At 47.8% G+C, this 21613-nt stretch overlaps 1 protein-coding gene across 2 annotated transcripts in view; it reads right to left on the bottom strand.

Annotated features, from left to right (window-relative positions):
- The window catches only part of TRPC5 (transient receptor potential cation channel subfamily C member 5), a 108619-nt gene extending 87236 nt beyond the window's left edge, over positions 1 to 21383 (bottom strand). The window contains exon 1 of one of the 2 annotated variants that reach the window (XM_036402417.2): positions 21170 to 21383. The gene's annotated coding sequence lies outside the window, so the exon portion shown is untranslated. Of the gene's footprint in view, positions 1 to 19693; positions 19754 to 21169 lie in introns of those variants that run through there. The other variant, XM_036402418.2, reaches the window with a different exon arrangement.
- Positions 21384 to 21613: the final 230 nt, after the last annotated feature.

Below are 21613 nucleotides of genomic sequence, written 5' to 3'. Positions count from 1 at the left end.
TTTATTTTATGTGCTCTGGGGTTCAGGCTCAGCTACAGTATAACTGCAGGGGGTTCATGTTTAAATTGAGCTGCATTCCTTTGGCTGCAGGAGTGGGCCCAGGCAAAGGAAATGCACAAATCCATAAATAAGGCTTGGCACGATTCCCCTGCTCTACTTAATGCCGACATTTACAAGCTCTGTTTTCCCAAACCCCTCGCTTCCAAATCCCTGCACCTGCTAATTTGTAAATTCTGTTTTCACTGAGTTTAGACTTATGTATTCTTAATTATGCTAATGAAGAATAAACTACTTAAAATATTAACGTTTTGCAAACCTTAAAAAGCAAACAATTAACTAATACCTTGCCCCTGAGGTCTGTCTTGTCTGCTGGATTCACAGACCAGACCAAGGCATTACTTTTTCTCTTGAAGAGATGTCCTGTCCTCCCTTTCTCTTTTTTCCTCCCTTCCAGGTCTCTTCTGATCCAGCCTCACTTTCTCCTTTTCTGTCTGACCTCTTTTGGGAGGGAGAGCTCACAGTAAAATGAAAATCACCCCCAAGGTGGTCATTACCTCAGATGCCTCCCCCAGTTTTCTTCTTCTCTCCTAGTGTTGATCTCTCCCCTCCAAGGCTCTGTAAAGGCTCCTTGCCCTGCTCCCTGTCAGGAATTCTCCCTGCTGGGGTTCCTGGGGTGCCACAGAGCTCTGTCCCCTCCTGGTGCATCCCTCGGGTACCTCTGCCAGGCAGCAGAGCTGCAGCTCTGGCAGAGGAACGAGGCAGGAGACAAGGGGTGTCCCTGCAAGGCAGGAGCTGAGCTCTCCTCCCTCCTCATGTGTCAGACAATGCCCTTTACTGACCCAGAGATGGGGCAACTGAGAGGCATTTTCAAAACTTTTTATTCCATTTTCAGTCTCATGAGAAGGATGAGACAACACAGATGTTATAATTCACACCAGCACAATCAGAAGCCAACCATTTCCTAATTACAATGCACTACAAGTGTTTCTTGGCCTATCAGCTTTTGCCACAATATACTGCAAATACCTTAGAGCCAATCATCCAAAATTACTCCTTGTGGGTCCTAATACAATGCACCTTCCATAGTTCTATTTCTCCAAAGTACCTAGAGTCTTATTTGCAAGGCCATCCTTCGAAACTTTTTTCTATTTCCATTTCTCTCTCAGCAATGTCTGTCCATGACATTTCTAAGTCAGCATTTCTTATCTCAAAGGTTGCACACAGATGCACACGATGTGAGCCTTCTGTCAGACCCTGAGAACTCTCTACAGAGCCACTTTCCACATTCACACACCCACAGTTCCACCAAATTCTCCTTTGCTCTCCCTGAACGCTGCTTTGCACACCTGGTTGATGCTTTCCTGGCTTCTACCTGAACCAAAGGTCAGATCATGGCAGCCATGCACCAAAATTGTGATTTACTGCACATAACAGGGATGGTGAGCACTGAACCTGCAGAGAGGAATGCTGACTAATTGCTTCATTTCCCCAGACAAGGACTACCTGCAGAACGTCCCTGGCTGCTTGGGGTTCCTTCCTATCTGTGCACTCCTGATAAAAGCTGTGCTTTTCATGCTGCCAGTCTTTCCTGAATGTCTGCGTGGAGCTGCTAAATCGCAGATTACAACGTGTAGGATATCGTTCTCACCATCTCCCTGACAAGGCAGCATTGTTTCTTACAGGACAGATGGCTCACAAGATACTGATCTCTGCCAAGGGAGCAGCACTGCACTGTCTGCAAAGTGCCTCTGAAGTGACTCTGAAAGCAACTGTTTTGGCATTGAGATTGAGATTGAGGATAAACCACCCCAAGGAGCAGGTCTGTGAGCAGCATCACTCTCAGCAGGGTATCAAGGAGCTGTTTCAGCCCAGGAGAGCAGCTTCCCAGGGCTGGGAGCTCCCCTAACTGCTCACAGGCTGCACGACTAGACTAGATTACAGTCATGCCATGCTTGTCACTTCCCTGGGAGTCTAGCCACGCTTGCTGGGGTTTATTTTCAGCCCTCAGCTTTGGGAGTTCAATAATTATATGAGAATGTGTTCTTCTGGGGAAAAAAAAAAAGAAAAAAAAAGTTTCTAGCCTCTGGGGTGTGAAGTAAAGAGTGTGAGTCACAGAGTGAACTTCATTGATGCAGAAACCAGACAGAAAGTGTCCCAAATTCTCTGGGTTTAAAAATCTCCCAACTTTAAGGCAAAGTTTGCAGATTTGAGATGTGACAGAGAAGGGAGAAATGGGCCTTGGAGCCCCTGGACTTGGCAGAACAAGAATCACAGAAACAGAGTCACAGAACATCCTGAGCCTGAAGGGACCACAAGGATCAACCTGTCCAACTCCTGGCCCTGCACAGACACCCCAGAAATCCCACCCTGTGCACCCCTGAGAGCGCTGTCCAAACACTCCTTGAGCTCTGTCAGGCTTGGGGCTGTGACCATTTCCTGGGAGCTGCTTCATTTGGGGATGCCAGATCCTCTCTGCAGCCCCTGCACCTCCTCTCAAGCCCCTTCCTGGCTGGAAAATTCCCCATCATGATCCTTGCAGCAAGGGCTGTGTCTGTGCTGTGCTCTGGTAGCAGGTCAGGGTGACAGTGGCACTTTGTGCACTGCCTCAAGCCCACACACTGCAGGGACTGCCTGCTCTGCTATTTATAAAGCTCAAAGGGTGTTATCACTCAGCCAGCACAGTGCAGAAGCATCACTGGCATTCTCCATGGAGGCAGTTTTGTAAATCCATTAAATCATTCCAGCCAGATATCATCCACCTTGCTCACATGGAGTGACAGAGGATCCCTCTGACTCAATCCAATAAAGCAGCCACCAATTTAACACCACTTTTGGCAGAGCAGAAATGCGTCTCACTTAACAGCCAAGGCCTGCTGAAGCTCCTCTGCTGCAGGACACCTCTGTTACTGCCATGCTGGGCTTAAAATCAGCTGTAAAATATGCTGCACACTGGAGATCTTTATTGAAGCACAGTCAGAAGTGTGGCTACAGACAGAAATGCAGAGTGGACATCACCAGACAGGCCCTCCTGCAATCCCCTGCCCACTGACACACCTGGGCAGGGAGCCCTGACAAACAGGAACCATCACCCCCATTTTCTAAGGAAAGCAAAGCCTGAGACATTTCCAACATTTGAGAGAGTATCCAAGGCAGTAAAGAACCTCATTCCACTCCACACCTCGAGCACTGACTGCCAGCTGAACCCCTTGTGGAATTCTGCAGTGCAGAGTGAGACCTCCCTGCTGATGTTTTCCCTCAAACCAGGCACTGGAACAGCAGCTGTGCAGAGATGATGCACTGCTGGTCTCCTCTGACAAGCACTGCTCTTTCAAATCCTCATTTTCTTTTGGTTTCCTCTTGCTTCTTCATCTGAAATCTTCTGTTCTCTATGGCTCTGAAGGGTCTGAAAATTCAGGTATCTGATGCTTAGACAGCTACAGGAGTTAGCAGACAGCCTGGAAAGGAACAAAGGGTTTGAACAGTCCCATCTATCTCAAGGATTTAATCCTGGGGCACGACCACTGCTGGTGACAATTCCAATCCTTACACAGCAGAGGAGATGGAAAGTTACCAGTTTGCATTACTTTCCTTTTTAGCATCCTTATTACCCTTTTTACTCCATGCCTAGGTGGTGTTTGAAGACACCCTCACCTATTTTGCCCCACCTAAATGGAGCCACATAAATAAAACTTGTGCAAGAAGTGAGCTGTGATTGAGGTGTTCATTGAAACACAGGAAACAAGCAGAGAATTTAAGGAACTCTGCAAACTGCTGGAGGGACCACTGCAGGTGCCAGACATCACCTGGACATGGTTTCACCTGGCATGTGCTTCTTTTCCAGCTCTTGCTTGCTCAGGCTGACCCCACTCCTGGACTCTGAACCATCTCCTGCTGTGAGCACAGAGTTCAGATGCAATCCTCCTTTCCCAGGGCTGTTTCCAGAGCTGTCTCCAGCTCTCAGCACTGGCTGGGGGCAGAGTGCAGGCTGAGATCCCCCTGCACAGCCTTTCTGCACTCCTCCACACTCCCAGCAAAGCAGCCAAACCACATCAGCCCAGCTCCCCACAGATCATCAGGTCCATGGCAAAACAAGCAGAATTAATGTGCAGGAAATGAGATTAGTGCCCAGCTCTGCCCTGACTTTGGTTTCTCACACCAGTGATGTGAATGGCCTGGTGTTCCACCAGAATGGGGTCTGTCACGAAGCACACCCCATCACACATGGCAAATTAATCTGTGGGTGCCATCCCTGAGGTGCCTGAGTGAGGGATTCACATGCCCTCTGAACAGAGAGAAGCAGAGAAGAAGGAAAACACAATTCTTATCTGGCTTGCTGTGCCCGTGTTGTGCTAAGGTAGAATGCAATATGGAGATTGTTTACCCAAAGTGAGGATGTTTTGTTCCCTTGGCCTGTCAGGGCCAGGTGTGTGTGTGTGTGTGTGTGTGTGTTGGACTGTCACAGGACAGTCATGAGACAATCAGAGATGAGTGCAGTTCTGTGCAGTTGTGAGCAAGAGTGAGTGCATGGCAGATTCAGTTTAGATACAATGCACACAGTATAGGATAATAAAGTAATTCATTTGCCTTCTGATGATGGAGTCAGATGCATCATTCTCTCTACCCTTTGTCCGAGTCATCTTTGATTTACAATCCCTGAGAGCTTCTCTGGGGCTGAAAAGTACTCAGGACTCTCACTGGGACTCAGCAGCAGCATTTGATCCATCCCACATCCCAGCACTGGGGACTGATCCATTGCCCTTCTGGGCAAGCAGCTTTTCACAGCTGTGCTTCTGTTTGCTCCTCTCATCTGGTTTCAGGGTGTGTGGCACCACTGGTGCCTGCAAGCAAGCACAACCTGCTCTCAGTTGCTGTGACAGGAATCTGTTCTGTTCCTAGAATTCAATTTTTGCATCTTCCTATTTCCAATAAATTTCACTGCACAGCACTCCTCTTCAATGTCAGCACTCTTCTTTCCAGATACAGAAAAGCAGATAAAGTGTCTGATTAAAAAACAGATACAAAGGGCTAAACCCAGCTTGTATAACAAGCAACTGGCAGAGATAATGAATGAAGACCTTGGGATTTTTTCCCTTACTCTTTCAATGGACATTGGCATAATGAGCATGTACAGCTCCATAATTTCAAGCTCCATGGTTAGTTTTACACATTTCCTTGTTCATGTAATTAGCTGTTAGCATTCTTGAACATTGTCCATTACATTTTATTACCCACAATCTAGTTTTCATAGAAGAACAGCAAAAATTACTGCAGAAATAATATCCATGGAAGACATGTTACATGCATCATCACAAGGGAAAATTGGGACGTTCCTCAAATCCTGAGCTGTTCCTAGACAGACTGCATGATTGATTAAAATACTGAGTCTGATCTTGCTTCTGTTACAAATCTAAAATTAATTCTTTGACTCTTCAGGATTGCCCTGCATTCCTGCTAGCTTAATTACATACAGGACTTAATTTGGATTCACCAAAAGTATTCAGGTTCACAATTTCCTCAAAACCTAATTTTTCAGGTCTCTTTCTGTAACTGTACTAAAGAAATGGGTTTGTCTTTAGTAGCTAGTTACCGCTATATGCATGGAAAAAACCAAACCAGAACTAATTTTTTCCTCTGATGAAGTAAGGCCAAATTCTTCTCAAAGCACTGAGGTTATATTCCCTGGGTCCTGTGTTCTGAAGTGCCATGAGGGACCTGATTTTTGCTTAGTATTACAGTATTTGCAGCCTGTCTAAATCTCCTCAGCTTCCTCAGCCTGTTTCTGTGAGATTTCCATCCCCTGCTCATAAATTACCTTTGCCAGCTCAGCTCTCCAGTGGGAAGCCAGATTCAGCACCAACTTTCCTGTCTTCTCCAGCAGGAAACCTTGCCCTTTGTTTTCTAAGTGATGACCTCTTTTCAATTCAGTCTCAAATGCATTAGGCCAAATTTTCTCTTTGTTTTCTTCAGCTACCTTTGGCCCAGGTCTGACTCCTTCCTCCCTGTCTTAGGCTGAAAGATTTAGCTGGGGCTGTGTATTCTATTGTCATCTTCTAAAGGTGGGCAGTTCTCTGCTGTTCTTGGGGCAGTTTTTTCTTGATCTCTCCCCCAGCCACTCCTCCCTGCAGGAGATCTCTGCTGCCCATGGCCACCGAGTGTCCCTGCAGGGCTGATCCAATTCCAGCATCCCATGGGGAGATGCTCCGCCCAGGGGAGGAGCCAAGCATTCCTACCTGGATCCAATCTGAGCTTTGGGACAGCACAGCAGCCTTTGCCCAGTGCATTGCCAGAGGAGCAGCTTCTGCTGCCCTGCATTGCCAGAGGGAGCCCAGGCCCATCTCCAGCAGCCCTGGAGCTGCAGAGGAAAACTCCCCCCTTGTGCAGGATCCCTGCTCCAGCAGAGCCACAGCTGGCACTGCAGGAGGGCTGAGCCCCCATGGGATGGGGCTGTGCCACCCCCTGACACACAGGGGACAGGGACTGCTCTCTCTGGCAGTGCTTTGTTGGTTTTTTGGTTTTTTTTGGTTTGTACTATTGCATTTGTACTTTAATTTTCCCTACTAAAGAACTGTTATTCCTGCTCCCATATCTTTGCCTAAGAGCCTCTTAATTTCAAAATCATAATAATTCAGAGGGAGGGGTTTACATTTCCCATTTCAGGGGAGGGTCCTGCCTTCCTTAGCAGACACCTGTCTGTTCAAACCAAGACACCCCCAGAACTGCAGCTCAGGTCCACCTTTCCTGATTTCTGATCAAAACCTGGAGGAGTGGATTTTACCAGGTGCAAGCACCTCTGGGGAGCACAAACACTGCTCTCCTGGGCAGCTCCTGCAGCCAGGCCCTGCAGAACAGAGCCCAACAGCCACATCCTCCCCAGCTTTCACCCAGGCAAGCATGGAAAACTACAGACACCAGCCATGCCCTGATTTGACACAGTGCTGAGGCAGCTGTTCACCTATTTGGCTCTATATGTGAGCACGAGTATTTTCCTTCTCCCCACAGTGAGCCAGGGATGCTCCTGCCACTGCTCATCCCACAGGGCAAGGAACTCATCTTTTGTCCAGCTGGAGAGAGAACTGGTGCAGCTCTTAAATGTCTCAGCTCAATCCCTGTGCACTGAGGAATTTCTCCTAGAAGACAGAGTCTCCTGCAATTAACTCTTTCCATGCCAGCTTAGCAAGGGTCCCCTTTGTGTTGGAACCCTGGCTGCTGCAAACTTTGGATTTTCTGTGCTGCCAGGCACTGAGCCCCAAGAGAACACTGCATTGACCTGAGGCTGTGGAGAAATTTCCAAAATGGAATGACAGACCTGGGATTGTGGGTGTGGAGTTTCAATAGAAGTGTGTGATATCACAGGGTGGAAAACTTAGAGTTTAAGGGTTTAGAATACAGTAATAGATATAAGGCAAGATGGAGGTTTTAGGGTTGAGGCTGGTTCTTCTTCTTCACCTTCTTCTCCATGGGTTTGGGTGGTTTTGTGTAATTGGATAAAAAAGTCCACATTGCAGCCACAGGTGGTTGGTTATTGGGTTAAAAGTAAAAATAATTTAGGTGTCATTTCTTAATTGGGCAGTTTATCCTTAAAAGGCCTTGTAGAGAGAGAGATGGGGCTCCATTTGTAGTTAGAGTGAAGCGCTGTAGAACTCAGGGTTTGTGAGAGTGTAACAGAGAGAAGAACTAATAAACATCTGAGTCCCAAACAAAAAAAAGGTCTTGTGCATTTAATCCCAACCTTGGCAAAAAGAAGCAAAGGTTCCACACACCTATGGACAAATCCAAGCATTTTGTGTTTGTTAGTAAACTGTTACTTGAATGGACAAATTTGCTTTTTTTCCCCCCTGGTTTCCCCTGGATTTCCACAATGAGGAGGAGGAGGGCCAGAAGCCATATGGGCCCTACCCATATGATCATGGTGACTACAGCTCTTCCCTCTGCCCTGCTTTTGCTCCAAGCTTTACCTTAAAATAATTAAAGGTGCTGCTTGCTACTGACCCTGGCAGCTGCTGGGCATCCCCCCCTGCACCAGGCACTGCTGAATTTGCCCCCTCAGTCCTGCCTGTCTCCTCCATGGGAGGATGGCACTGCAGTCCTTGTCCCATCCCCAAGGCCAGACCTTGAAGCTCCAAGAGCTATTTATTCACAGTGTGCAATTTGGAAGGATTCCAAGTTGCAGATGCTTCTCTACTTCAAATCTTTATTTTTCCTGCTGGTACTCTCGATTTTACTTCATCCCTGAGGTGTCTCAGAGCAGTCCACCCTCGCTCAGTCATGGATGATTTATTTTCCTAAGTAAGATCTTTTGCTAAGGGTATATTCTGCACCTCAAAACTGCTTTTGGTGGGATTTTTTTTTTTAATATAATGATTATTAGCCAGTTTCCCTTTATTCATACTTTGAGTTTTCTGTGGTGCTTTTAATGACAGCAGCACTCAAACTCACTGTGAATCTGCTGGGTCAGGTGAAGCAAACAGTGTCCCACTTGTGAGATCTTCTCTGAACTCAAACACCTGCTCAGCAAATCATCCTGCCAGTCCCAAATCCCTGCTGACCTCGCCAGGAAACCATGGATCACCTTCCAGGAGAGCTACAGGAATGAGGGGCCTGGGTGAAAGAAGCTGGACTCCTCCAAGTATTCCCTGTATTTCAGGAGAGCTCCTGAGGCTCCTTGCAAACCCTTGGCAGGATAGTCCAGGCTGTCACACTGTGTTTGACAACAAATGTCACTTGGCTGACGTTTCAGGTGGGAAAAAAAAAAATCAAATGCTGCCCGTATGTTTCCCAAATTTCTTTCTGGACTTCAACTTTCTACAGAAGAAAACAAAGGGCAGTGACAGCTCCGGGGATGCTGCCTGTTGAGTTTGTGAGGGGTCCCCAGGACGAGGGGAGAGATGTGAATCTGACTCCATGTTCTCAGAAGGCTATTATATTATATTATATTATATTATATTATATTATATTATATTATATTATATTATATTAATCATATCATGCTATACTAAAACTTTACTAAAGAAAGAGAATACAGACAGAACAAGAATGAATAATAAAAACTCATGACTGACTCCTCAGAGTCCAGCACACCTGATGGTGATTGGTCATTAAGTAAAAACAATTCACATGAAACCAATCAAACATGCACCTGTTGGTAAACTATGTCCAGACCACATTCCAAAGCAGCCAAACACAGGAGAAGGGAATCAGATCATTATTATTTACATTTTTTCTCTGAGGCTTCTCAACTTCCCAGGAGAAGAAATCCTGGCGAAGGGATTTTTCAGAAAGTGCCACGGTGACAGTTGCCCTTGTGCCAAAGATCCCACAGTCTGATCTGTTCACAAACACACACCAACACTGCTACAGGAGGGAGGGGAAACTGCCTCAAAGAGTTCAGTTCATAACTCAAAAATGTGCTCCTTAAAGCTGGGCAAAGGTGACCCCACTTTGTGCAAACCCAGGGCACCACAGGGAATATTTCTCTGTCTGCTCTGGGGTGCCCTGACCCCCAGGGCAGCACTGACTTTGACCCTCACTCATGGAGAAAGTTTCCCAGACTTCAAGATAGACTGGAACCCACAAAAGTGTGCAATAGATTATAGAGAGCAGTGTAGGTGTATCACCTGGTGAGAAATTGAGGGTTTGGGGTTTTCAGTGTGTTGTGGATGGAAGCAAGATGGAGGGCACAGGGTGCTGTCCTGGGTTTCTTCCTTATGCTTCTTCTTCCTTCTTCTTCACGGGTTTGGGTGGCATTTTGTAATTGGGCAGAAAAGTCTCCATTTGGGGCTCTGTGGGATCAGTTATTGAGTTAAAAGGGAAAATAATCCAGGTGTCAGTTCTTAATTGGATGGTTTAGTCTTAAAAGACCTTGTAACAAGAGATAGTTGGCCATTTTGTGCCTTCTAATGAAAAGCTGCCAAGCTCATGGTTGTGAGACCATCAGTTTTACTGATAAGAAACAATAAACACCTGAGTCCAAACATGAACTACCATCTCCAGTGCCTTCAATCCAGACCCAGAGAAACCCACAAATGTACCCCCACACCACTTCAACAGACACACAGACAGACACACACCCACCCCTCCCTGGGGGAAACCCCATTGCCCACCCTGGTTTGTGCAGTGTTGGCCACAGCACCAAGCAGGGAGCCTTGCAGCTCCCAGATCTGTCCTGGCTGGCTCAGAGCAGCAGGGACACCTCTGTTGCAGTGCAGCAGCAGGTCTGTGCCTGCAGAAGCTGATGAATGCAAACTCAAGGTGACTCCACTTCATGGATTGCATTAGCATCAGCTGCAAATCCTCAGGACACAAGCACAGGGAAATGCTCCCTGCTCCCACCTGGAGTCAGGACAACATCACAGGGAGTGTTTGCAGCCTGCTGGGCTCAGGGCAGAGGCACTGAACACACCAAAGGCAGGAGGGATGAATATTGCCTCTTAGAGACACCTCCTACATGATATTATTACTTTCCATTAAATTGAACAAAAATACTCAGGTTCTGGAAACACTGTCTCATTGTAACACCTGCATGATTGGATGAATAAATCTGTTTTAATTAACTGTCTTTTTTATAGTAGGCTGTAACAAAATATTGTGAGAAAGTGAGAGGCTGATAGTTGGCTTTGAGATTTCAAATAACCCTCTCCTAATTAAATCTGTATATATTTATATGTTATCTTGGAGCATAAAAGCACTTAGACCAATCCAGACTTTTAACTTCCTTGCCTATTTTCTTTGCTAGTGTTAGTTATTAATTAACTATGCTCTTCCTTCCCTTTGCTTCAGCCAGAGCAGAGCCAAATTGTTTCAAATACATTTTGTGCACTCTGGATTTCACTCTGCCTATGCAGATCCACTTGTCTTGCAGGCTCCAGTGACATAACTCCTAATTGCACAGCTAAAACTGAAAAGAGAAGTCACTATCCTGGACTCCTTCCTGCTTCTTTGCACTTGTGATGCCATTGACTAAACTCTCCAAACTAAAATTCTCATCCAGCTCAGCAGGGAAGGTGTTGCAAAGCTTTGGGAGCACATCAAAGCACCTCTGTGCACTGCTGCCCATTTCATGTCCCACCAATGTGGTCTGCCACACGCTGCCACTGAACAACTTCACTGCTCAGCCCCAAAGCCTGCTAAGCTTTGAGTTAAATCTATTGTCACTCTCCCTTTTGGGCTTTATCTGCCCTCCTCAGCACCCAAAAAATAGGAAAAGAACAATGAGGAGTATGTCTCTATCCATGCATCACCGGTGCTGTGCTGGGTTTGGGTGTGTGCTGCCTTAGGGGGAGCTTTAGAACCCAATAAAGCAGAAATATGGACCAAAACAGACCAATCTCCTGGTGCTTTGTACATCTCTGTGCAGAAACAGGTGTAGGCTAGCAGGAAACATTGAGGGGGCTCTGCAAAGACAGTTCTGACATTACCCTGGAGAGTGAAGATGCTCAGGTCATGGAACATTCCTGGGCTGTAACAAACACAAACAGGATTCACTCTTGCCACAATCACACACTGCTGGCTTTTAATATTTCCTCTGAACTAAAGCTGTGCTTTTCTGCCCTATAAGGTCTCCTCAGCTGCCCAGACATGAAAGGCACTGTCAGCAGTGCTATAAACACATCCTGGCTGGTCCAATGCCAGCAGATGACTGGGTTTCCACCAGGAACAGCCCATCACTTTGCAGCATCCATCAGTTCTCAGGGATTCAAGCACTCATGCAAAGTGCAGTCATGCTCCAAGCATCTACAAAAACAGAGATGCTCCAATCAAAAATCCTGGTATTCAAACACCCCTTGTGCCTCAGCATCTCCACTGCACTGAGGAGATCCTTGTGGGATAGGAAAGCCCTGCAGTCTGAGGAGGCTGATTCCAGAGTTCATTTTTCAGGTGCAGGACGTTCTCTTCAGCAGCAGCTCTTGATAATGATAATTGATCCACGTGGATTAAACAAGAGTGTTGGATGAAAAGCATTAGATTGGGCCTCTGGTTCCAAACCAAGATAAAGAAAGAATTTAAATGAGGCATGAGCAGATCTACTTATGTGTTTGTTAATTTGGAAACAAACCAGTACTTCTGAGCAATATCAGCTACCCATTATACTTATAAATGATCTTCCCTATAAAAGACTTCACTGCCACTGAAGAACTGCCCATACTCTTCACTTTTGACATCTGCAGTCTCAGTTCTTTATTACTTGATTCCCCATTTAGTACTCACAAAGGCATATTCGGTGTGCTGAGACTATAAAAGATGAATAAAATGGGAATCCATCCATCACAAAATCCACACAGCAGGATGGTGCCCCTCATGTATCCACATTTTAGCAGCACACTGCTCGTTTGCTTCTGAGCTAATAAACTGAACTCAGTGACAGCTTTGTGTGGCACAGCCTCAAGGAAGGAAGAAACCTGGCTTGGGCTTCTCAATCTTGCTGCTGTGTTTCTCTCTCCTTGCCTGTAAAATGGGTGGAAATGCTGCTAATCTATCCTAACTCCACACTAAGAGGCTCAATCCATAAAGCCGATTTAAGCTGCAGTATGGGCACAGTAATAATGCCATTAACATACTTCAGATTTTCCAGAGGTGAACAAGAACTGAAAGCCTAATTTTATTTCTTTTTTTCAACTCTGCATTCTCTTCACAATGCTTCAGTATTTAAGCACAGGAACATGCTCTGGGCCAGGACTCAGTGCTGTGTGGATGCTCTCCCTGCATGCCCCAGCTGCTCCCACTCAAGCCTGGTGATCCCTTGGAAAGGCAGGAAAACCCACCCTTCATGTGTGTAACAGCTCTCACCTTGCCAGTATGACCAGAGGGCATTTGAAAAGGCTCTCAGGCTCAAGCATCAGTGTCTGGATCAAACAGAACTACATCCTGTGGCTGCCCAAAATCTCCTACAGGCATCACTGAAAATGAGAGTGCCATCTATGAGCTGGCAAAAGCATGTTTGGCCAAACATCCAGGAACACCAGAGCCATTTGTAGAACCTGGATCAGGGTTTGAAATGGTCATTAGGAAGGAAAAAAAAACCCATGTAACAGTGTTGTTGCTGTGAATAACCTGACAGCAGAGACGGGACAGGTGTTTGTGGTTATATCCTGGTTTAAATGTTGGAACAATCAGGCACAGCATCCTCTCACAGCCTCAGTGCTCCAAGTTTGGCAGTTAAAGGACTTCAGCCAAGCAGAATAACCAGATTAAAGGACTCTGAGAGGGGCTCTGCAGCAGGACTGCAGGAATCACTCCTTTGTGACTCTCAGCAGCTCCTCAGCTCCCTTCACCTCAGCCTGCACAAAACAACACAGAGCTTTTACCTCCCATCTCTAACTCTGTGCTTCCAGAGGGCTGAGCCTGATCTCCTGCCCAAACTCCTGAGCTGAGCCAGCCCCCATTCTGGGAGGGACAGAAGGATGCTTCTGAAGAGGTCAATGGCACAAGTCAGATATCCCTGCTCCACACAAACCTCTGGTCTGTATGCAGAAGCAGCAAAAAACAGCTCTGATGCTAAAAAAGCAAACCCACACAACAGTCCTGAACTGGCCTGCTCTGCACAGGTCAGTGACACAGGAGAGGAAGCCTTGTCTGCAGCTGGTTTTTGAGGAGAGAAAGATTAATCCCAAAATGTACAGGAAGGCCATGGCAGCAACATCACTCTTTCATTACACCCCAAATGCTTCACCCAGAATTTTGGTTGTATCACATAGTGTGCCCTAAAAAGAATGAAAACAAACCCTTCAGAGGACAGTGAGAACTTCTGAAATAAAACATTGTTCTTCATGCCCAGATCTAAATCTTGCTCAAGTCAGTGGGAATTTTTTCATTTCCCATTGCTGCTCCCATGCTCATAGAAGGGCCCTTCAGTTTTCACCAACAATTCAACCCTTAGCCAGCCCCAGGACTGGTGAGAGAGAAGAGGCTGATTAGAGCCACAATTCCCTTCAGCCTGGCAAGAACTGGAAATTCTGAGAATTTAACTCAGCCTTGGACTGGGAATGCCCCTGAGCAGGGACCAGGCAGAGCTAACAGCTCTTACAAATCTGATCTTTATTCCCTACAGAAAGACCAGTGTTGGTGGCCTGAATCCCAGCCTTCCCTTGTCTTTCCCCAGCTCTCTGCTGAGAGATTTAACTACCAGGCTCTTGGATACCCTAGATGCTCCTCTTTGCATAAATAATTAAAAACTTTGGGAGCTTGCTGGCTGTTATGCTTGAAGACTGAAGCGACATACCAGGAATCTGTAAGATTTTTGTAGGACAAAACCACCTATTTTAAGTTTTGCTCCATTCATGAGTACATTCAAATCTTTGTCAAAATCAGAGGATAATCCAGAAAGATCTGCTCATCTTTGTGTTCCCTGACCCACTCCACAGGTGTATGGCCAGTGCAGATGAACAATTTTTGACTGGAGATCATTCAGAGACCCTTGCACGTAAAACACTTCCAAAACACCTCCCTTTCATCCACTGCAGCATCCTGCATTTCTTTTCAGTCAAGCCACTCTTCATGCTGTCTTTCCCCAAACTATTTCAGTCAGCCTGGGGTTCATGTGGCTCCTGTGGACAGCAATGGGTTTATTTTGGGAGGGGTGCCTACCCTTCCCCATTCCATTTTGTGCCAGTAGCTGAAGTGATGGCTTGTTGACTGCTGATATTCCTACTCCTGTCTTTGACAGGCAAGGCTCCCACTCACCAGCTGCTCAGCCTGTTTGATTAGGTTACAGACAGGGTGCAGGGAAAGCTGCAGGAGATAATGTGCAAGCGGAGCTGCTCCGGGTGCGCAGGCGCGGCTGTGCAGGACCACAACAAACCTCTGCCAGCTCCCAGGCTGATCCAGCACTGAGCTCCTGGGCACCCTGCAGCTGGGGAAGAAGTCAGGAGAGCTGGGAAGGCACCACTCCAAACTTGGCATCAGTTCAAGATCCACAGAAAGCCACAAATGTCAGAACATTTGCCCTAACAGCCCAGAAACGCGGAGCTCTGCGCTTAACCAAAGATGTGCAATTTAAGGCAGAAGTTTAGACCTTGGTTTAGGCCTTAAAGCTGAGAAGCCTGGAGCCCTTTTCCCAGCATCTCCCTGCCTTAGTCTGGGTTCAGCTTGTGCCCCTTAGATCCATGGCACAGAGGAGGGACTCAGAGTCTGTCTGGAACAGGGATCTGGCACCTCTTTCCTCCTGTGCATCCAAGCTGGCCATGGGGGACCAGCCAGGACCTCAGAGGAGCTGCTCTCCCTGCCAAGGAAGCAGGAGGCTGCTGGAGCACAGGGCTGTGTCTGGGCAGCCCTGGTCCCTTCAGCAGCCCCTGTGGAGCCACTGGGCCCAGCCAGCTCCAGTTTGGCCTTCATAGACTCCCCCAAGAGGAAAGTCCACCATGGACTCCCCCAAGAGGAAAGTTCATCTTTGTTTTCTTGCTGAAGAAATGAGATATTGCAGCAGAAGCAAACTTTTAAGATTCTTCAGAGGCTCAGTCTGCTCTTCCCAGATGAGGATCCCCTGATGGTATTGCACAGGACAGAAAGATCTGGGAAAAGGCTTTTCACTATAGCCCCTGCAGGGACTTTGCATCTTTTTATTCAAACATTCTTTGTGCTCTCCTGCCCTCTTCCATAGATCACATCTTACTTCCTTTGTCCACATAACCTCTTCTTTTCAGTTAGAAAATCCCTGTTGTGCAGCAGATGCTTCTCTTTGAATCAGCCTTCCCAGCAGCTCCTCAGGGACCCCCTCAGAGCCCCCTGTCCCTTCAGTCACTGACCACATCCCTGCCTCCAACTCGACCTCACAGGAGAAGTGGGTGACAAGGCACTGCCATCCTAGCAATCCTTATTCCTCTTATGAACAACTTTAGGGCATTAGGACAATTTTATAAACCTGGAGGTCTTTCCACCTGGAAACTTTCAAGTACCCCAATACACATAATACAGAGATTTCCATTAACTGCAGCTCCAGGCTAAGTAAGGAGATCAGCACCTCCATTTCGTAATGCAGCACAAACCAGAATGAACAGGACACTAAGAGTGAATGAGAGACAGGAATTATTTCATCTTGTGGTCCCAGCAAGAGCCCTGAGCCCCAAATGGCTTCATCCTCTCACTGCTTTTGTCAGTAAGGCTTCACACAATGAAATTCTTGCAGCTTCCTATGTTAATCCATTAATACCTGTGAAAGCATGCTGAAATCTCTACCCTGGTTATCATTCTGGAGCCAAAATGCCCAATAAACACTATTCCATAGGCTCTATCCTTCCCTCTCATTTTTACTGAGCAGAAAGTGAACTGCTGTTTTAGCAAGCTGTGCATGTCAGAGCTGGGAGAACACAGGAATGGATTAAGTCCATGCTCCTTCTATCCCAGGATGCCATCTCTGGTGATGGGCAGCAGTCTGGGTGCCCTTCTGCACTACCCTTGCATCTGGAAATTCCAGGGAGCCAGAGGTTACACCCAGACCTTCCTCCTTCTGTCCTCTCTCTGTGCATTGTGAACTCACCTCATGTTTTTCAACCTGCTTGTGCTTTTGGCCTCCACAGCATCCTGTGGTAATGAGCATTACAATTTAATTAGCAGACATGATAGGGAACCTATCTGACTCTATTCAGGTGCTTAAGCCAGTCTTTCCCAAAGAGTGAATCAGATTGCTCTCTAAGGATGAAAAAAGGGATGCAGGACACGTGAGAGGGACCAGGAAATTGCTTCAGTTCTCACTGGAACATGTTCACTGCACGTGAAGAGGGAGAGAGAGGGAGAGAAGGGAGAAGGGAATAAGGACAAAGCAGCTTCCTGGCTTGAATCCAGAGACTGAGCTGAGAATAAATAATAATATGTGTCTAATGAGCTAACAGGAACACCCATCATTCCCATCAGCACAAACCATCCTGCTGCCTAGGTCATGTCCCCTATCATGGCCACCGTGACCAACACCATATAAAATCTGATGTGCTCTAAAGAACATAAAAAATGGAGAACATGAGGACCCAAGTCTACCTGGTACTCACAGGCAGAGAGAAATACTCCTTGTGTCTGCAGTTCCTCCCCTTCCCAGCCACCACCTCCCAGAAAACACTGCAAGGATGCCATGCCACACTTCACTCAGGGACTGCTCACTGCTTTGCAAGGCAGCAAATCTCAGGAAGAGCACAACTTTTATGTTGAAGAGCTGCACACAACAACACAGCAGCCTCTCTACCATGATGATAAAAGCAGCCAGAACATGAGGCAGGTTATCCAGCAGGGAGGCAGAGCTGCAGGGAACTGATCCTCATGCAGCAGCAGGAGGGGACCAGCCCCAGCTCTCCTCATTTCAACTCTGGATGCCAGCACATTTCTGGCTTCCCCAAGAGGGAACTTAACCTAACTTAGCCTGAAAACACACTGAAGCGGAATGGCTGAGAGAGCTGAAAGGAACAACAACCCTGCCCCAGCTTTCCAGCCACTGCAGCTCCCTCTCACAGGGACAGCTCCATCCTCCCTTGAGCCCTAGCTGCACTGGGCCTGGCCATCCAAGAGGAGCTGGCTGGCAGGATGCTCTGTTGCAGTGATTTGTGCTTACTGGCCATCTCCCTTGGCAGGAAAATCAACTGAGAGCAGCCTTTGCCTTGCTCTGATTTAGTGTTTGTCTAGCTAAGAAACCCACAGTTGTTTAAAAGCCACTTATCTGCTCTGGTACTTCTTAATCTGAACCACACACTGGGTCTGCAGTTATTCATACCAATTCCACATTGCTCACCAGGATTTCCTGCTCAGAAACTTTCAGGAATCATTTGCTAGCTTATACAGCACAATTTTTTCCCCCAAACTGGACACTGTAGAGATGAACAGCCATCCCTGGCAGCACCCTGGCTCTCTGGGACAGGCAGCACACCAGGTTCCCAGCTCTCAGCCTCTGAAAAGTGCCAGATGCAGGTGCTGAGATGAACCTGCCCACCTTTGTACCAGGCTGTCAGCCTGAGCAACTGCAGAACTCTGCTCTGTGCAAAACCTGCATTTAGGCACTCACTCCACACAGGTGCCTCTCATTTCCAGAGATAAAACACCGTGGCAACTCCAGAGCTCAGCTTTTTTGATGGTTGCACCCTGTGCTGAACTTGGTGATCCTTGCTAAACATGACTTTATAAATGTCTCATCCTGCAGGTTGGCTTTTTTCTTCTCATGTTTTCCTTTCTCTGTCTCTAGCCAGAAATGATTTACATGTTTGTTTACTCTGAGCTACATTCATCTGAGTCATTCAGCAACCCTCTACCCACAATCACATTACAGCAAATTTGGAACTGGAGTCTCAGGGAGTGAATATTATGCTGTTGTCAAGATGAGAGTAGGGGGCCATATTCTGCCACTGGGTTTCAGGAAAAACTGACTTTTGCAAGCATGTCAAAATCCAACAGCCTCACAATCCCCTGTGTTCTGCATTTCTTCTTAAAGGAGAAAATCCAGGCAAATAAATTACTCTATATTTACACCAGTTACGGTGTAACAATTAGTAGGATTTGGCTCATTTGGTACAAATTATACTACTGTACTTGTAGGAATAATCTATTCTGTTTCAAACTAATTTTAGCCACCCTTGACTGCTCTTCCATCTGTTGTAGGGAAAAAAAAATTATTTGCACATAGCTATTGTGAATTTTCTTCTCCAAGGTATGTTTTCAAGAACATCTCTCAAAAAACAACGTAATCATATTCTTAGCAAGACTCATAGCTCAGCTGACAGTACCTTGTCTATTAAATCCACAACATGAAAAGACCTCAGAATTGACATTCTAAGGATTTTTTTAAGGTTGCCTGAAATAAATCTTTGCAGAAAGAAAGCTGATCAAAGAATTTGGAGCTTTGCATTACCTTTAACGCAATCCTAGAAGCTATTCAGAGATTCTACCAAAGCAGAAAGGGATTAGGAAAAGTAACAACACCTTTTAAAAAACACATTACAAAACCACTGAAATTTCAATACACTACAGTGAAAGCGATGCACATTAAAACAGAAATCATTCTCTCAGAAGCCCAGTAATAAAAATAAGGAATTCTATTAATGTTCTATGCCTTTACAAGATATATTGAGACTGATCAGAGGTGAGTCTCAAGCTCAAGTCCTTTTCCATCTAGTTTCTCTTCACCGCTTTACAAGAATGAAAAAACAACTAAACCAAAAACCAGCAGCACCTCGACCTTTTTCTTTACTTTTAATTCTAGAAATGTGCTCTGGAGCAGTATCTGAGGTATAGTTCTTGCCTGGGAAGTCTTGCACCCAGCTGACAGTGTATAGATCCCCACTGTACCTGAGAATAAAGTACAACCAGAGGAAGAGCAGAGCCCCACCACAGAGAGCAGGGGCTTGCAGAGGGCCAGGGCTGTGGGGGTCAGGGGAAGCACATTCATGTCTCCATCCACTAAAGGGTCCGGGGCTGAAGCATTTCTTCAGCTGATAATTACTGCCAAGTTACATGCAGGGAAACTGGGAGCGAATACTCATGGCCAGAACAAAGAGTGACACATCTGATAACACCCAAATGGGGGGTGCTTCTCTGCCTTTTCTCCAGAAACAACACTAGATTTCTTTAGGAGGGAGTATTAGTCAAAATGCCAGCTCCTTTAGTCTGCTTTGGAGCTCCCTGAGCAGGCGTTTGGCTACAAGTTCCAATGAGCTGCCTAAAGATACCGCTTTAACTTCTGAAAAGCATTTTTAAAGCAGCAATACAGTAATTTGCATTTACACAGTACCTGCCTGGCTGAAAAGTGTTCTCAAGGGCTTCTGAGCAGCTCCACGGAGCCCTGGGAAGCAGTGACACACGACATCATTAAGGAGAAGGCAATCAACACCGAAGAAGCCTGAGAGCTTTGCCCAGGATCAGGGAGAACGTCCTCAGAACAGAAAAACCCTGCTCAGCTCTCCATGGGGACAGGCACACACACAGAGGCACCGTGACCACAAAGACAATGCTCTTCCCAAAAATCCTTCCTCCCAGCTTTGATCCCGGAGGGTCCCTTCACACCCGGGAGATTCTGTGCTCCTTGATCCCCTCCTGCATTCCGCACAGGGCACTGCATTACATAAGCTCGCCTGCACGGAGATGCACAAAAACTTAGGGTTCACATCTGACCCGCAGGAGGACCAAATATTTTTTACAATACAGTGGAAAAGTTAAGAAGAAGTGGTCAAACAGACTGGGAATTCAAAGTGATGCTGCTCGAGGATGCAAGACTTGGTAGGTGACTGTTCAACCATGTTACCTTAGAGCATGGAGAATTTAATGGGAGACTCGCACATTACCATATTCATAACCATGACTAACAAATCTGTTGTCAATGCCACCAAAAATATCACACAAGCAGAATGTTTTTATACCAAAGAGACCACTGAAGTCACTGCTCCATAGTAAACAAATGAACTTATGAAGAGTCTTGAAAATCAGCCCTTTTTTCTTTTTTTTTCTTCTTTTTTTTTTCCCTGCAGAATTTGATACACTATGAACTGCGAGATGCCTGGTAGTTCAAAGAGGGGTCGATAAAAAAAGCATTTTTCTTCTGCAAGCATCAGAGCAGAGAACACCCCTCCGGTACCACTGTCACCTTTCCCATGCTGAGGGCACGTGGGTCACCCAGATGACTCACAGCCAGGTCAAGGGCTGCCCGAAGGAATGACAATTCAAACCGGCATTTAGCCCGCTCTGCGAGGGTGCAGGTTGTCGGTGCATGCTGTCATTTAGGGCAAGGGCAGACAAAATCCAGCACCGTCCTTCGGGATGCGAGTCCCGGTGCTGCCGGCAACTCCCGTGGGGGAGCGAGGCCACGCATCCCGTCCAGTCCCGCATCCCGTCCAGTCCCGCATCCCCCCTGGCTTCGCATCCCTCCCGGTCCCGCATCCCTCCCGGTCCCGCATCCTCCGGTCCCACATCCCTCTTGGTCCTGCATCCCTCCCGGTCCCGCATCCCTCTTAGTCGCGCATCCCCTCGGTCCCGCATCCCTCCCGGTCCCGCATCCCTCCCGGTCCCGCATCCCTCCCGGCCCCACCGCCGCTAAGTTCAGCGGGAGCAGCGCTCCACGCCGGGGCGGGCGGGTGCCGGTGGCTTCGGGGGATGCGGGCACGGAGCGGCCCCGACCACCCGCGCCCGGCACCCGAGGGCTCGGGGCTCCAAGTTCCGAGAGTGACCGCGGAGCTCTCGGCCCCGTGCCCGGTGCTGCCCCGTCCCCGCTCACCTCCGCGCCGCTCCGTCAGGCGGTACCCGCCGGGGTGCCCGCGGGCCCGGGGCTGCTCCGCGATCCGCCGGGCGCCCCCATTCCGCTGCCCGCTGCCCCGCTCCCTACGCCGCCGCCCGCGGCCCCGCGGCTCCGCGCCGCCGGCGGGCAGGGCAGGGCGGCCGCCGCATCGCTCCGAGCCCGGCGGGCAGGGCTGCGAGCCGCCTCCCGAAAACCCCGCCGGGAGCTCCCCGCGCTGCCCCCGCCGCCTCCGCCCGTCCCTTGGCGGCACCGGGCCCCGGGCGAGCCGAGCCGAGCCGAGCCGAGCCGAGCGGCCGGGCACACGCCGCGCCCCCCGCACCCGCTCACGGGCACACGCCGCCCCTCGCCGGGAGACACCCGCCCCGCACACGCACACAGCGACACACACACAGAGACACAGAGACACACACCGCACACAGACAC

This window comes from Molothrus ater, chromosome 14 (genome assembly GCF_012460135.2).
Source record: "Molothrus ater isolate BHLD 08-10-18 breed brown headed cowbird chromosome 14, BPBGC_Mater_1.1, whole genome shotgun sequence".
Taxonomy (NCBI): domain Eukaryota; kingdom Metazoa; phylum Chordata; class Aves; order Passeriformes; family Icteridae; genus Molothrus; species Molothrus ater.
The sequence above is the reverse complement of the archived record's forward strand: the minus strand, read 5'-3'. Positions and strand labels throughout refer to the sequence as shown.